The sequence below is a fragment of the Terrapene carolina genome, unplaced genomic scaffold (genome assembly GCF_002925995.2).
Source record: "Terrapene carolina triunguis isolate 2854851 unplaced genomic scaffold, T_m_triunguis-2.0 Scaffold84, whole genome shotgun sequence".
In the NCBI taxonomy this organism is placed as follows: Eukaryota; Metazoa; Chordata; order Testudines; family Emydidae; genus Terrapene; species Terrapene triunguis.
In genome coordinates this window covers 11,121,481-11,136,170 of record NW_020664435.1, presented here as the reverse complement: position 1 = coordinate 11,136,170, position 14,690 = coordinate 11,121,481, and the positions used below count along the sequence as shown (strand labels likewise).

The window sequence follows — 14,690 nt, the reverse complement described above, 5'->3', positions numbered from 1 at the left end:
TTTTCTAGTCACATGACAAAATAAAGTAAATCAAGACAATTAAATCATTTAAGATTTTTGACAGGATAGGTGTATGCTTAGTTACTGGCATTTGTATCTCCATTTCCCTGCCATTCAAAGTCATTTTTCTTAATGTTGGATCTAAGATTCCAGAGATTCCCGGAACAAACATTCCTGACTTGTTTTCCACAACAACTGTTTAAAGTGAGTAAGCTGAAGAGCTGTAAAACTGAAATGTGCCAGCTAAATTTCTAAATAAAGTCAAGTCCAAACATTAAGTGCTTCAAGATTTCTTATTACTGTAAATACACCTCTACCCCGATATAACGCGACCCTATATAACACGAATTCGAATATAATGTGGTAAAGCAGTGCTCCGGAGGGGCAGGATTGCGCACTCCACCGGATCAAAGCAAGTTCGATATAACGCGGTTTCACCTATAACGCGGTAAGATTTTTTTTGGCTCCCGAGGACAGCATTATATCAGGGTAGAGGTGTAATCTGAAAACTTTACTGATGATCGCTCAGTTCTGCTTTTGAGAAAGAACCATTTTACCTGCTGTAACAGAAAGCTGTCTGATATAATTTTGTCTTTCACAATGAAGCAGATCAATGAATATTTGTGACAGCTGGTGCCTCGACTATCCAATAAACCAGATTTAATATTAAACTATTGTAATTTTGTTATTGCATCTATGCAGTGTATGTTATCCAATCAGAGACACACTCCTAAAACAGGAATACTCAGACACCAAGTTGGGATGAAAACTCTTCAATTGGATACAAAATGTCAAAGGTAATTATGTTGACTTTAATTAGTAATTATGTGTAAGGTATCCAATTTAAAAGTGTAAAATACACATTCAAAGCATCTTTTAAAATGGGCAAATAAAAAACCTTGCCCTGCACACAAGGGTGACTTTATAACGAAGTAGTGGAGCCAAACAAAATAGGCATGAACTTAATTAAATCTGTTGTTACATGTAATTGTGTAAGGATATTTGAATTAAAGGCCAACATAATACACAACAAGCTAATGAAGACTTAACACCTGGGCTAATAAAGCCCTCAGAGAATTAAAAACAGAGGGCTTCTGGCTACACAAGGAGACAAGTCAAGGCAAAACTGACAGACACTGACCATGGACACAGCTTGATCAGCCATAAAAGACTGAGACAGATGTTAAGACACAACATGCTGCTATTAGGAGGGACAAAGCTTATGGCTATGTAACATTTTCAACTTTCAACAATGGATTGTTACTAAATTCAGACACAGCTATGGTTGCTCATCACAGGGACAACCTAACACTTTGTTTATTTTTGGTAATATCCCCTTAAATTTAAATTTCAAAAACTATGTTAAGGTATCCAATATTGGTAGTAGAGACTTTGAAAACTACTGAGAGGAAACCCATCTTTAATTCCAGAGAATGCCAAATCAAAGGGAGAGGAAAAAATGTGAGCACTGTCAAAGGCAAGAGAACTGGGGAAACCCCAGTCCCAAGAGGTGCAGCAAAGAAGTTAGCATGTCTAGACCCAGCCATAACTTTTGTTGTATACTGCAGCTAGGTACAGTGATGAATTGTTAGAAAACAAGAAAGTTTGTGCTGGCTGCTACAAAAGCATTTTGGAGTTAAAAGTATATTTCTGTTCTTGTAAAATTCTGCAAAATAAACAGCAATATAAATTGGTGTAACTATTACCTTTACCAATCAAAATTCTTAGCTATATATTGAAAATTGGACCCAAGTCAAATGGCAGCTATTTTATTCCTATCTGTTCCTAATACCATATAATGATGAAATCATTGAAAATTGTAGCTCAGGGCTTTGAAAGGTAATTTCTCACTGAGTTGGAAAAAAGCAGAACTAGTACTCAATTTTTTCATTTACTTGGAGGTTAATTTGATTACTGATATTAGTAGTTGTCTGGTCAGAGCAAATGAGAGATGTTAGTTAAAATGTAACACTTTGGCAATTTAGAGACCCACTGGCAGGTTGACTTTTTTTTAAAAAAAATTATTAACTAGAGGGGAAATATATACAGTACATAGCACAAACACTACAGAATAAGTCTCAAAGACTAATGTAATCATTAAAGCACTAATGCTGATTTGGTTTTTTTCTGTTAAGTGAACAGAATGTTTTTGAGAGGTGCTGGATTGAAAGCTCTCTGATCCCTCTATCCCTGTCAAACACATCACTGTCTTCCCTGTCCCTTCCTCAGGCTCAGCTCTTTCTTTTGCCTTGCACATTCAGGCCATGTTCAAACCCTGTTGCCTCTTCACCCATATAATTAAGATACAACCTTTTCATTGTCCACACAGTTAAAACTCATCTCCAGAGTCAGGGCTGGCTCCAGGCACCAAGCAACCAAGCTGGTGCTTGGGGCTGCACCTGGAGGGGGGCGGCGCGGCGCTCCGGCCGCCGGGGAGAGCGGGGCCACAGCCGGGCTCGCCGCCCTCCCCCCGGCGCTCTGGTCGCCCTCCCCCCCACGACCTCCCCCCTGCGCTCTGCCCGCCGGGGGGAGAGCCGAGCTCCAGCTGGGGCTCGCCGCCCTCTCGCCGCCCTGCCCCCGGCGCCCGGGGGCTTTTTTGCCGGGGGAGGCAAAAAAGCCAGAGCCGGCCCTGTCCAGAGTTTACTACTGCAACTTCCTACTCTTCGGTGTAACCTACATCAGTTTCCCTCCAATCAAAATGATGCCAATAAGATGATCCGACCAGATCACCCTACTCTTAAAATACTTCCATGGCTTCACACTTTCTTCACTGGATAAAGCTGAATTTTCTTGTCATCTCCTTTAAGACTCTACATGTCTCTGCCGCTCTGTACCCTGTTTCTCTATCTCTCCCCTAGCCAGCTCCAAGATTTTTTTCAATAATCCCAGCAGCACATGAATGCCCTTTATGAGATGGTTCAAAAAAGCCTTATTTTTATTTATATCCCACCTTAAGGCCTACTGCTTCCATGACACCTACAATTAGCCAAAATCATCTACTTGTTTATCTTAGAAAGTACTCCATCATGCTCTGCACTTCAGTGATTAACCATGTAATGGTATTGATATTACATCTGTCCTTCCTCACCTACACCTCACTATTATTTACATTATAGTATCACGTAGGCACCCCTCTGTGCAAACACGGAATAAAAGTCTTTGCCCTGAAGAGTTTTCAAGCTAAATAGACAAGGCAGACAAATCATTACTGGAGAAAGAATATAATATACAAGCACAATGAATATTGTGATGGTCAGCAAATGTCACGTTAGTGCTACAATTTGTGTTTTGTTCCAGTGTTTTATTGCGGGTTTTGGGGCGTAGTTAAACTTTTTGGTTGGGATTTTTTTGGGAGATTAGCTAAAGAGAGACAAAGGAAGAGAAGGGAAGGAGATCATGCAGATTTAGGCTGAAAAAACAACTGAGGAAGGAGGTGGGAGGGAGTTGAAGTGAGCAGCCAAACAGCAAAGGAGAGAGAAAGTCCAGAGTAAAAACTGTAGAAAGCTATCCGGTATTGATGATATCATGAGTGTCTGAAAGTCCCTGCAGCAGCTGCTCACCTCTGGTCCTGCCAGCTGCATTTCTAGGCAGCCCATCACAGCAGTTTCTCTTTCTTCTTCAGGCTCACGTGGCTGGAGCTATATGGACCCTGATATCCCCAAAGTGGAGGTGTCCCCTGAACAGTTCTGAGTTTAGGGTGCATGGGGAGGGAGGAGCTATGAGAAATAACCCCCTTGTGTCCTAACTCAACTTAGTTGTGAGCTACCTCAACTGAGATTACCAACAAGGGTGACAGTTAAAACCATAGTCAGATACCAGCTACAGCAAGAAGTAGCCTAAGAAAAAAGTTTCACATAGTTTCACTAAACAGCTATAAAATGGCAATGGCTTTCACTCACTATTGACCTATTTCAGATTTGAACTCCTGATCTATAGGTAAAAAGCTATGTACTGTATTCCAATTCCAGTACCCGGAGCTCAGAAAATATAACTGACACTGATTAGACCAAGGACAAAACCTACTAACCTGGGAGAAAAATACCTATGCTACTATGCCAACCAAGGCCATACAATCCCACACCATATACTAATTAGGGCAATAAAAGAGTGCATTCAATTTTTGTACTGGTTTTACACCACTTTTTCTTTACTACAATAAATCATGGAGCATCTTTTCCCAAGTTATCTTCAATGTCTGTCTCCTCTTCTGCCCTCTCCCCTGCCCTCATACCCTTATTTACTCTCTCCTCTTTCTTCTCCCACTTCTTCGCACAAAGTCTAGCCAAAACATAAGTTTCTCTTCTTACCAGGATCTGGTAAACTTCTAGTCTTGGAGAGGGCTTTGTCCAGTTGATTCACTTAGATTATCAAATCCCAATGGTACAGAGTCCTGTTTGACAGGTTTAGGATTCTTCTCTACAGAATCATCTCCTTTCACTAAAGCAGTTGCGTGCAAACCATTGCTACCAGAATCATATGCAAGTTCAGCTGGGTTTGGAACCAGGTGATGCCATCACTCATTTCTTCTGTATTGGGGACCTTAATCAGCCTCAACTGGGCATAATTTCAGAGTGCACCTATGTCCAGTGACAGCAGCTACTATTGTTCATTGCTTTTTCCTCATCCAGTTTCATCAGGACTGATTCCCCTCAAACTCATACTTCATTCTAATGGGCAAAGTTATCACAGACATAAATTACACATATACTCTCCTATACATGTGGAGGTGTAATCCATGTAATAAATTTAGCAGTCACCTTTGACCACCTCAGCTACTCTCTGCCAACTCTCCCAGGATTTAGTCTAATTTTTCAAATAGCTGCCATTTAAAAAAAAAAAATGATCTGACAAAATGTTTTCAACTCCTCTCTCCAAATATGGAATTTCCTTCCAAAGTTACATCTGCCCAAGTCCCAGGATGAGACAAGACTCAGTCTGGGGCTAAGAGCAGCTTTTCTATCCTTAATGTCATAATTTAAAGTAAGTCATTGTGGAAATATGTAAGTAAGCTAGCAGGCAAATTCATAAACCAGGGAAGAGGGAATAAAGTAACCAACCACTACTTAGTCGATCTCCCTTTCTTTAAGGCAGGTTTCATTATTAAGAAGATGCAAAAAACTCAAAATAATACAAACACTGGGTAACCAGCTTGAAAGGGTGTATACAAACCACTGATTTCTTTCAAAGAGTTTTGCAATGGTTTTGGCACCCAGAGTGACATAAATGCAGTTCTCTCTAATCACAGTAAAACACAAACTTCCTGTATGTAACATTTTCCTCTTCAGTGCTGTCCATTATTCTTTCATCAGACTAGGAAGTGAAAGTTACAAGAGTCCAGCTCTCTGAACACTTCAAAGAACAGATTCTTTTAAATGTTACCTGTTATATTTTTCCAGGAAGAAAGTTAAGTTAACAAGGCATAGGCAGGGTAAGTGTTATGTGAAAATGAGTGTCTACAATTAGAAAAAAAACAAGATCAAATTCTTGGCCTCCTAGTCTAGACAACTGGATGCAGTGTGCATAAAGATTCAGGGATATAATGAACTTTAGGTATCACCACAGGCAGCACCTGCTTTGTTTTTTCAGCGTACAGAAGTGCTATAAAAAGCCAAAGGAAAAAAGAAGAACAGATATATTAGCTGAATTTATTAACTTCCCCCCCAACTTATTTATCAGCAACATAGGTTGAGGCCTAAAGAAGGAAACAGGATGCCACTGACTCATGACTAACTGAAAGTCAAGCAAAGCACCCATTTTCAAATAACTGTGTCCAGTATTTGGTTCTATGTAGAGATATTCTATATTGTTGGGGTGGAAAGGAAGTAGGCACAGAATTTTCTTTACTAACATAAAGTAATTAGGAAATAAGTTATGTTCACTGAACATAAAACAGGCCCACTTTCCAATACCCCCAGCCACTATCATTCCAGTACAAAAGACTTAAGGAAAGCAGGGCAGCCAAGATCAGGCATCAGTACTGTTCTACAAACTAAAAACAATCCCCTGACTAAATCTACAAACTAAGGGCCAAAATTTCTTCTAGACTAACTCCATTGACTTATATGGCCTTATTCTAGCAGCAACTATGTTCCTAAACACTTCTTTGCATTCTTCCTGAATGCACTAGTACCAACTCCTCATTCTGAGCCTGCTCCTTCATTATATTTCTGGAGTTTCTTTAAAAGACCCCATTATTTAATGTGTTTAGATTGTTAAAGCTTGGAAGAGGAAATCAAGTGACTTATCAAATATTTTGGTTCATGCTGGTGGATTGACTCTGTGATGGGGAATCCCGAGACCTGGGTTCTGATTACAGCTTCATCATTGACTTGCTGTTAGGCCTCGGATAAATCACTTGCCTCTCACTGAAAATGATATTCACCTTTGTAAAGCACCAACATCTATGGATGGAAAGCAATATAAAACCAGTAAGTATTAATCACATGAATAATTTAGAGAAAATTCTTTGCTCATTTTTGACTACCTTGTGATCAAAGACTGAAAAGTGGCTATGTAGAGATGGCACTTTATTACTCAGATTTATTCAAGTTGTAGTCAGAGTTATACCAAACAGAGCACATTTGATATGGGAACCATTATGAGATTAACATAAAATCTACAATGCCATTTTTACAAGTTACTTTTCAAAGAAGATCTTATAGAATTACTTAATGTAGTGTAGAAGTGTACAAAATAACTATCTTACAGAAGATAATTTAGGTAACACATGCATACTCTGTAGACTGAATAGAAACAAACCCATACAGCGTCTGCAAAGGAAAATCTTCCTTCTCTAATCTACAGGAATTCTTTAAATATATACCAACAAAATAGTGGGTAAAGAAGAAACATTTTCAAAAAGGCCTTTGACAGTATTCCTCATAACAAGGCTGTTAAGGAAAATTAATCATGATATAAGTAGTACATTACTACTACAGAAAAGAATATGGCTTAGAGATACAGAAAATGCATATGGACTATTTTCAGCATGGCAAAAGGTTAATGGTGGGGTTTCTTACAGCTCCATACAGCAGAACTGGCAGAAAAATAAAATTATTTAGATTAGTCAACACTACAGAAGATTGAAGAACTTCAAAGATATCTACAAAACCTAGATGAATGGACGGCATTATGACTGATTAAATTTATTGTTGACAAATGCAAGGTAATGCATACTGGAAGGAATAATTTAAACTATTCATATGTATTGCTGTGTTCTACATTTCTCTAACCATTCATAAGAGCTGAGCATTATTGTGGCTAGCTAAATAAAAAACAAGAACTTAGTAGTATTTGTAAAAGGGTGAGGTATTTGTATGGATAATGAAAACATCCACAGTACAGAAGATGTATATTAAAAAGAAAAAATATTCTAAGGGATGCAAACTTTCATGCTTTAGGCCACATGCCAACTAGTATGTTATAGGAATTTGTAGAAACCTTTGCTATAGCCAGATTATTCTACAGTTACATATTGGGGTTGGGGTTTTTTTTAAATTCCTTTGAAACATCTGGTTTTGGCCACCATGGGGGACAGAATACTAGTCTAGATGATCACCGGTCTGATCCAGCATGGCCATTCTGATATTACATGGAAATAAAATTAAAATATCAAAAATACTTAGCAACAGTTCTAGAGGGTCCATTAAGACCCCATGCCGTCCTTGAAATGTAAGTCCAATCCTGTTTTAACAAATAACCATATTTCTTTCTCCCAGTAAAAAGAAAAGGCTACTCTCAAAGCATATATAAAGAAAAGTTATATACTACATAATAATGGGCATGTTTATCAAATATGTGTATTTCATGCTAAACATAGTTCATACATTCCTGGTTTAGGGTTATCAATAACTCAGAACCACGGTACCTTGAATACTTATGGATCAATATGCTAACTCAGTGGTTCTCAAACTTTAGCAACCTGAGGACCCCCATTTTGATTTAAAATTTTTCACAGACCCCCAAGTCCCTCTGCTCAGCCCCAGGCCCCATCTCCACAGCCCCACCCTCACCCCACCTCTTTCCGCCCCATCACTGCCCCTCCTCTTCCCCATCCCCACTCCTCCCCCTCCCTCCCAGCGCCTCCTGCACACCAGGGAAGATGTTCCCCGGCGTGCAGGAGACGCTGGGAGGGAGGGGGAGGAGTTGAGGAAGGGAGGGGAAGGAGTTGATCAGTGGGGCCCACAAACCCCCTGGAGTACCCTTGCGGACCCCAGTTAGAGAAACGCTGTGCTAACTAACAAATCCTAGGCAGGGGTATGTTATAGACAATCAAATCAAACGAGAGAATAGCTGAGTTACTCCTTAAACACTTGTCCATAACATGGGGGGGGGGGGGGGAGAGAATGTGTTGCAATAGGAGACATATGCTGGAGGTCTCATTCAGCCAGTAGTAAAACATCATTCGAGTTTCTAAAAATTATAGATGATACTTTTCTAACACAAAAGGCAAAGCACCACACAAGGTAACTATTTTGTGATTTATGATAGATAAAGATGAATTAATCATTGAACTGGAAGTTGGCAAGGGAGCAATGATAATTACTTGATTACATTAACAACGGGGAGTCCAGTGGCACCTTAAAGACTGATTTATTTGGGCATAAGCTTTCGTGGGTAAAAAACCCCACTTCTTCAGATGTATGGAGTGAAAATTACAGATGCAGGCATAAGTATACTGACATGAAGAGAAGGGAGTTACCTTACAAATGGAGAACCAGTGTTGACAAGGCCAATTCAATCAGAGTGGATGTGGTCTACTCCCAATAATTGATGAGGAGATGTCAATACCAAGAGAGGGAAAATTGCTTTTGTAGTGACCCAGCCACTCCCAGTCCCTATTCAAGCCCAAGTTAATGGTGTTAAATTTGCAAATGAATTGTAGCTCTGCAGTTTCTCTTTGAAGGCGCTAGGGACACGAGATGAGGAAGCGTTGTTCTAAGTCAGCCATAAAAATGTTGGCATACTGTGGGGCCAGGAATGGTAACATACAAAAGCCAGTAGGAGAACACTTCAATCTCCCTGGACATTCGATAACAGATTTAAAAGTAGCCATACTTCAACAACAAAAAACTTCAAAAACAGACTTCAAAGAGAAATTTTCACTCCATGCATCCGAAGAAGTGGGTTTTTTTACCCACAAAAGATTATGCCAAATAAATCTGTTAGTCTTTATGGTGCCACTGGACTCCTTGTTGTTTTTGTGGATACAGACTAACACGGCTACTCCTGTGATACCTGACTACATTAGATATGGTCTAAGAGAGGACAGACTAAACCAGTAGATATTAAATGGCAAAAGATTTAGTTAACGCAGAACTAAGGTTGCCCAGTGGTAGCTCGTGCCTGTCCAGAATGTCAAAGTCAGCAAAACTCAAATTTCTGAAATACAGAATTAAGGTAAATGTCCACAAAACCTTAATTCTGCCCCACTCTTGCGCTGCAATAGCCATTTCAGAAATATCTGTATGCATACCAGCTGTATTCCTTGTGTTAGCTGTACTGAATCATGGAGGAATAAGCTGGAACAGGTTGGAAGAGCTCTGATTGTAATATGAGGTGATCTGGGGATTAGTTTGAGGGGCACCACATAGCTGTGACTGTGATATAAGGAGATCTGGGTCTGAGTCCCCACAAATGTCATCTAAAGAAAGAACTGCATATGTACCTTCAGGTTCCAGTTTTCATCATTTCAACGCAGAATTGTATAGATTGTGTCCGTAGCCATAGGTACGGTCAGTAGTGAGGTGGGATATCAAAGCAGTCTGTGGATTTAATGATGGGTAGGAGAAAGAAGAGGTTTAAGTGATATCTTATGTTCAAGTGTGAAGGGGTTGTAAAAGGGTATAATGTGGTTGTTAAATTAACAAGTATGGACTTCTGCTGGGGGAGTAGGAACAGCATTTGAGTGCAAGGCAAATGCAGGTAGTGCCTGTCCACTACAGCAAAAAGGCAGAGTGCGAGTATGTGCACTATGGGCATTGTGGTGTATTGCTCAAGGAGGGCAGAACATTTTCCTTAATTCTGTATTTCCTGGTTTTCAGAAGTCTTGAGTTTTGCTGAACTGAACATTCTGGAGGGGCACAAGCTATTATCAAGCAACCTTAACTCTGTGTTAAGGAAGATTTTTTGCCATTTAATTTCTGTTTAAAAACTAAGAAAGAGAAAAGTTTGTTGGTAGGAGTTAGTGGTCATTAAGACAGTTGTAGGTCCTACCTTGGTTTTCAGCTGATATGCTACTGTAACTAGAAAATAATCAAAAGCCCTAGCTTTTAATAGTGCTTTTCATCAGTACAATTCAAAGAACTTTACACCAGTATCCCCATTTTCATTTAACTACTCATGAAAACAAACAGCAGAAGCAAAGACTCAAGCCTCCCACTTTGGAAGCAGGGTATGGGACTAAGAAGGGTACAGAGTCTCCTCCCTATCTTATGAACCAACAGAGAACCCCTGAGTAGCTTTTTGAAATAGCTTTTGCCTTCAATTGATCTATTTGTAGCTTCATTTGAATTATGAAGTCATCACAAAATATAAAAAATATGCACACGTGTATGTCTAACAGATGACAATTACTCTGTTTTCATGCTTATTTTAATCTGCACACTATAGTTAAAACATAGGTTCACGAATCATAAAAGAGTAGGCGAACATCATTCATTGGCTCAGGAGTAACTAAAGTTATTAACTTTGAGTATGAAGCTGTAAAAATAATCAAATTCTTGAGACTACAAAATTCTTCAGCACTGGGGGTTTCTCCTTCTGCACTTGCTTGGAATATTCTGGGTGCCATCACAATATAAATAATTAATAGAAAAGCCTGCTGAAAATTGATCAACCACTATCAATGAACTTACATTCCACTTCATTTCTTTCACCTCTGTACTTCAGAGGGACAGTGGCTAGAGCCTGCCGATACCAAAATTGGAGATTTCCATACTAGGTGAGCCTGTAGAAATACGTTTAACAATGAACCTCTCAGCAATGACAGTAAGCCATACATTTGTTATATTTTCAAACCACAGACTGGTTTGAAAACAGTAAAAGTATTAGGTTCCTTTCTCAGTAGGCCATTATCAAGGAATATAAAATCCCAACCAGACAAGCCCCAAACATAACAGTATGTGATGTCTCAAACTGAGGTATGCATACATCATATAATGTGAGGTTACTAATTCCATTTTATCTCTCTAAATTTTTTAATTAAATATTTTCAGTGTCAACAATGTAGACCAGATTTGTTTGGAAAACATTTGTAGAGTTTTTTTGGCCTAAAATCCTTGACAGAGATAATACAAGTAAACAAATAACTACTGTGTAATAAACAACAGACCTAAAAATAACATCCATCAATTAGCACATTTTACAAAAGCAAAGACAATGGCCACTGGTATAACAATGCTTTTCTGAGAGAGCTTTTCCTCCATAAATCTCAAAGGTAGGTATTATTACCAATTTTTGCCATTGGGGAAAACAGAGGTACAGAGAAGTGTATTTCACATGTCACACAGGAAGTAAGTGGCAGAACTGGGGAAAGAACCCAGGTCTCCTTGCTCCCACTCAATGTTCTACCCACCAGAACATGCTTCTTCCGTAAAATAAATAAATGGTTTCTAAATGTTTACAAACATGTACCACCACAGCACTAAGGCAAGATGCCAATATGGCAGCAGCAAAACTTTTCCTAGGATTAGTCCACAAAGGCTCCATGATGCAAAAAATGCCACAAGGTCTCAAGCTAAACCAAACTACTTATGGAGATATAGTATAGCACTCTAAGAGTATACAGCAGTCTATAACAGTTGGAAGTATGCTAACAACTAGGGTGACCAGATGTCCCGATTTTATAGGGACAGTCCCAATTTTTGGGTCTTTTTCGTATATAGGCTCCTATTACCCCCCACCCCCATCCCGATTTTTCACACTTGCTGTCTGGTCACCCTACTAACAACAGTCCTTGCCTTGAAACTGATGCTAAGTAACTCAAACTACTATACCCAAGAGAAGAAGAAAACAAATATGAAGGGAACAATTTAATATCTGAAACTGCGGTTTTTAAGGCAACAGACTGATAATTAGAATGAACTGAAACCAAAAGGTGAAAAGAACAGGGATGGGGGGGGCATTTAGGGACGGGAAAGAAAAACTAACTTCTGTGAACTGTTTATAAGGAATTAGGAGGAACGCTGAAGTTTTTAACTTCCCAAGAGTGGAATGAAAACATATATATATATATATATATATCTTGGGGGAAAAAATCTGATGCCAGATCATGCCCCCTCCTCCCCACCCACTTCCACAGCCTGGAATGAAAGGGAAACAGGAAAAAAAAATCTGTTTGACACTGTCTGCTCTCAACTTAATCTCTCAAATTAATCTCCAGGCACCGATCAGTTCCCCAAAATGACCCTGAGGAAGTTTCTGAGAGGCGAGAGAGGGGCAGCCTACAGCAGCTCTAGCATACAGGCCTCACCGCCACTTCCTAGCGCTCCTGCTGCAACTCAGTGACAGCTGGGGGATGAGAGAGGTATGGGGCGAAGGGGGCAGGGAGGTTGGTGAGTGGGAGGGGGTCACTTTTATTGCAGGAGGCTTGGATGGAGGAGGGCAGTGGGTCAGGCTGGGGGGAAAGGATAAGATGCTCTAGGGCTGGTTTTACCTGCTGCGGCCACTGCGGCACGAAGATCTGGCTCAGCCTCCCTCCCTCCCTGTCTGTGCTGCCCAGACCCACGCCGGCCCGGCAGCGACCCGCAAGGGAAGCGGGGCAAAGAGGGGGGAAGGGGACGGGCTCTGCCCGCACACAGACGTGCGCGCGCGCGTGGCACCGCCCCCTCCCGCACGCAGGCGCCCGGGCTGCAGGGAAGCGGCGCTGCGGGAGCGCGCCTGCTCGCGCTCTGCCGGCCCGACCACGCTGCGGGGGGGAGAAACTTCCTGGGCGGGGCAGAGCGGCGCTAGGAGAGGGAGGGCCAAGGCCAGCGCCAGCCTCCCGCACGCCTAGCAGTGAGGATGGAAGCTTGGATTCCCAACCTTCTATTTGCAGAAACCTGATTACCCCTGCCCTGCCCTGCGGCCCCGCCCCTTCTAAGAGGCCCCTCCCCCGCTCACTCCACCCCCCTCCCCCACTCGCTGTCCCCAAGTGTGGGCTGTGTGGAAACAGTCCTGTCTCTTCCCTCTTTCCCACCAGGGACGCCAGCACGGTGGGCCCTGATCATGAAGCTTCATGACTCTGTGTTTTAGCGTGGGGTGGAGGCCAGTGTATGAGTCATGTTATGGAGCAACCCACCCTGACCCTCCTACCCTGAATCAGGACCCCCTGTGGCCACAGGACCAAGTCCCACATACACGCTGAAGGCCTTGTGTTGAGCAGAGGCTCTACCCTGTCCCTTGCAGAGACATTCCCCAGCTGGTCATGCCCATAGAGAACTACAAATTGAATTGTGAGAGTGAGAGAGAGAGAGAGAGAGGAGAAGTATCAATCTGTGGGTGAGAGAAGAGGGTATTGGATAGGATATGCTGCCAGAGCGGCGTGATCCCATGCACTTCATTGATCACCTCACAAGACCATGTGTTTGAAAATCCCATGTAATTTGGCATACTGTGAAGCTAGTGGTAGCAAAAGTGCTTTCAAAGCCTTTGAAGACAGCGCTATAAGCATACAATATATTTTATTATATTAAATTACACAGATGTCAATTTTACATTTATTCAGAGCCTTATACCCTGGGGGGAGCCCAAGGCATTTCTATATACATACAATATGCCTACAGTTTAGCCAGCTGTGAGGTGGAGGTTGGCATGTAGGCCCACTGTTTAAAATGAGATAATTTAAAGTAAATTTAATTCACTGATCCTTTGGCAATGACTGACCAGCCTCAGACATACGTGGAAAACTCCTTGTCAAATTAAGAGACTTTAAATACTTCTAAAATTAACTCCAAGTGAAAGAAAAGTGCAAGTGACTTGGTCATGCTCAGCTGAATAGTCATAGAATCGTAGGACTGGAAGGGAACTCAAGAGGTCATCTAGTACAGTCCCATGTGGGATGAAGTAGGATCCCAATATTCTTGTTTTATACTTCACCTATCATCCTAAAGACCCTTAATTCTTGCCCGGTTAAAAAGAGTCAGCTGGTCATTGTAATACAGTGTCTTGCTGGCTACTATCATTTGTGCGCTCCTCTACTTAACTTGCCAGGAAATGGGATACTCATACTCACCATGAAGAGCTTGAAAGCTTGTCTCTTTCACCACCAAAGTTGATCCAATAAAAGTTATTACCTCATCAACCTTGTCTCTCTTCTAGCCTGGCACCAGCACAGCAATTTCAACACTGCAAACATTTTTCTACAAGCTAATAATTATTCAGATGAGACAAAATATCTGATTTTCCAAATCAGACTTTTGTATCAGGGCATGTCTGCTTGAGTTAGGGTTACCATATTTAAAAAATAAAAAAAGAGGACACTCCACAGGCCCTGGCCCCGCCCCTTTCCCACCCCCAGCCCTGCCCCAACTCCGCCCCTTCCCAACCCCTTCCCCAAAGTCCCCGCCCTAACTCCCCCTCCTCCCTCCCAGCCACGCGAAAAGGGCTGCCTGAGCGCTACCGGCTTTACGGTTTGCCGGGCAGCCTCCAGACCCTGCGCCCCCGGCCGGCGCTTCCCCAGCGCAGCTGGAGCCCGGGAGGGGAAGCGCCCA

General features: G+C 41.6%; 1 protein-coding gene across 3 annotated transcripts in view; it reads right to left on the bottom strand.

Annotated features, from left to right (window-relative positions):
* Positions 1-12,775, bottom strand: part of TBC1D5 (TBC1 domain family member 5) — a 472,654-nt gene extending 459,879 nt beyond the window's left edge. For all 3 annotated transcript variants that reach the window (XM_024197361.1, XM_029910981.1, XM_024197362.1), the window contains exon 1: positions 12,656-12,775. The gene's annotated coding sequence lies outside the window, so the exon portion shown is untranslated. The remainder of the gene's footprint in view (positions 1-12,655) is intronic.
* Positions 12,776-14,690: the final 1,915 nt, after the last annotated feature.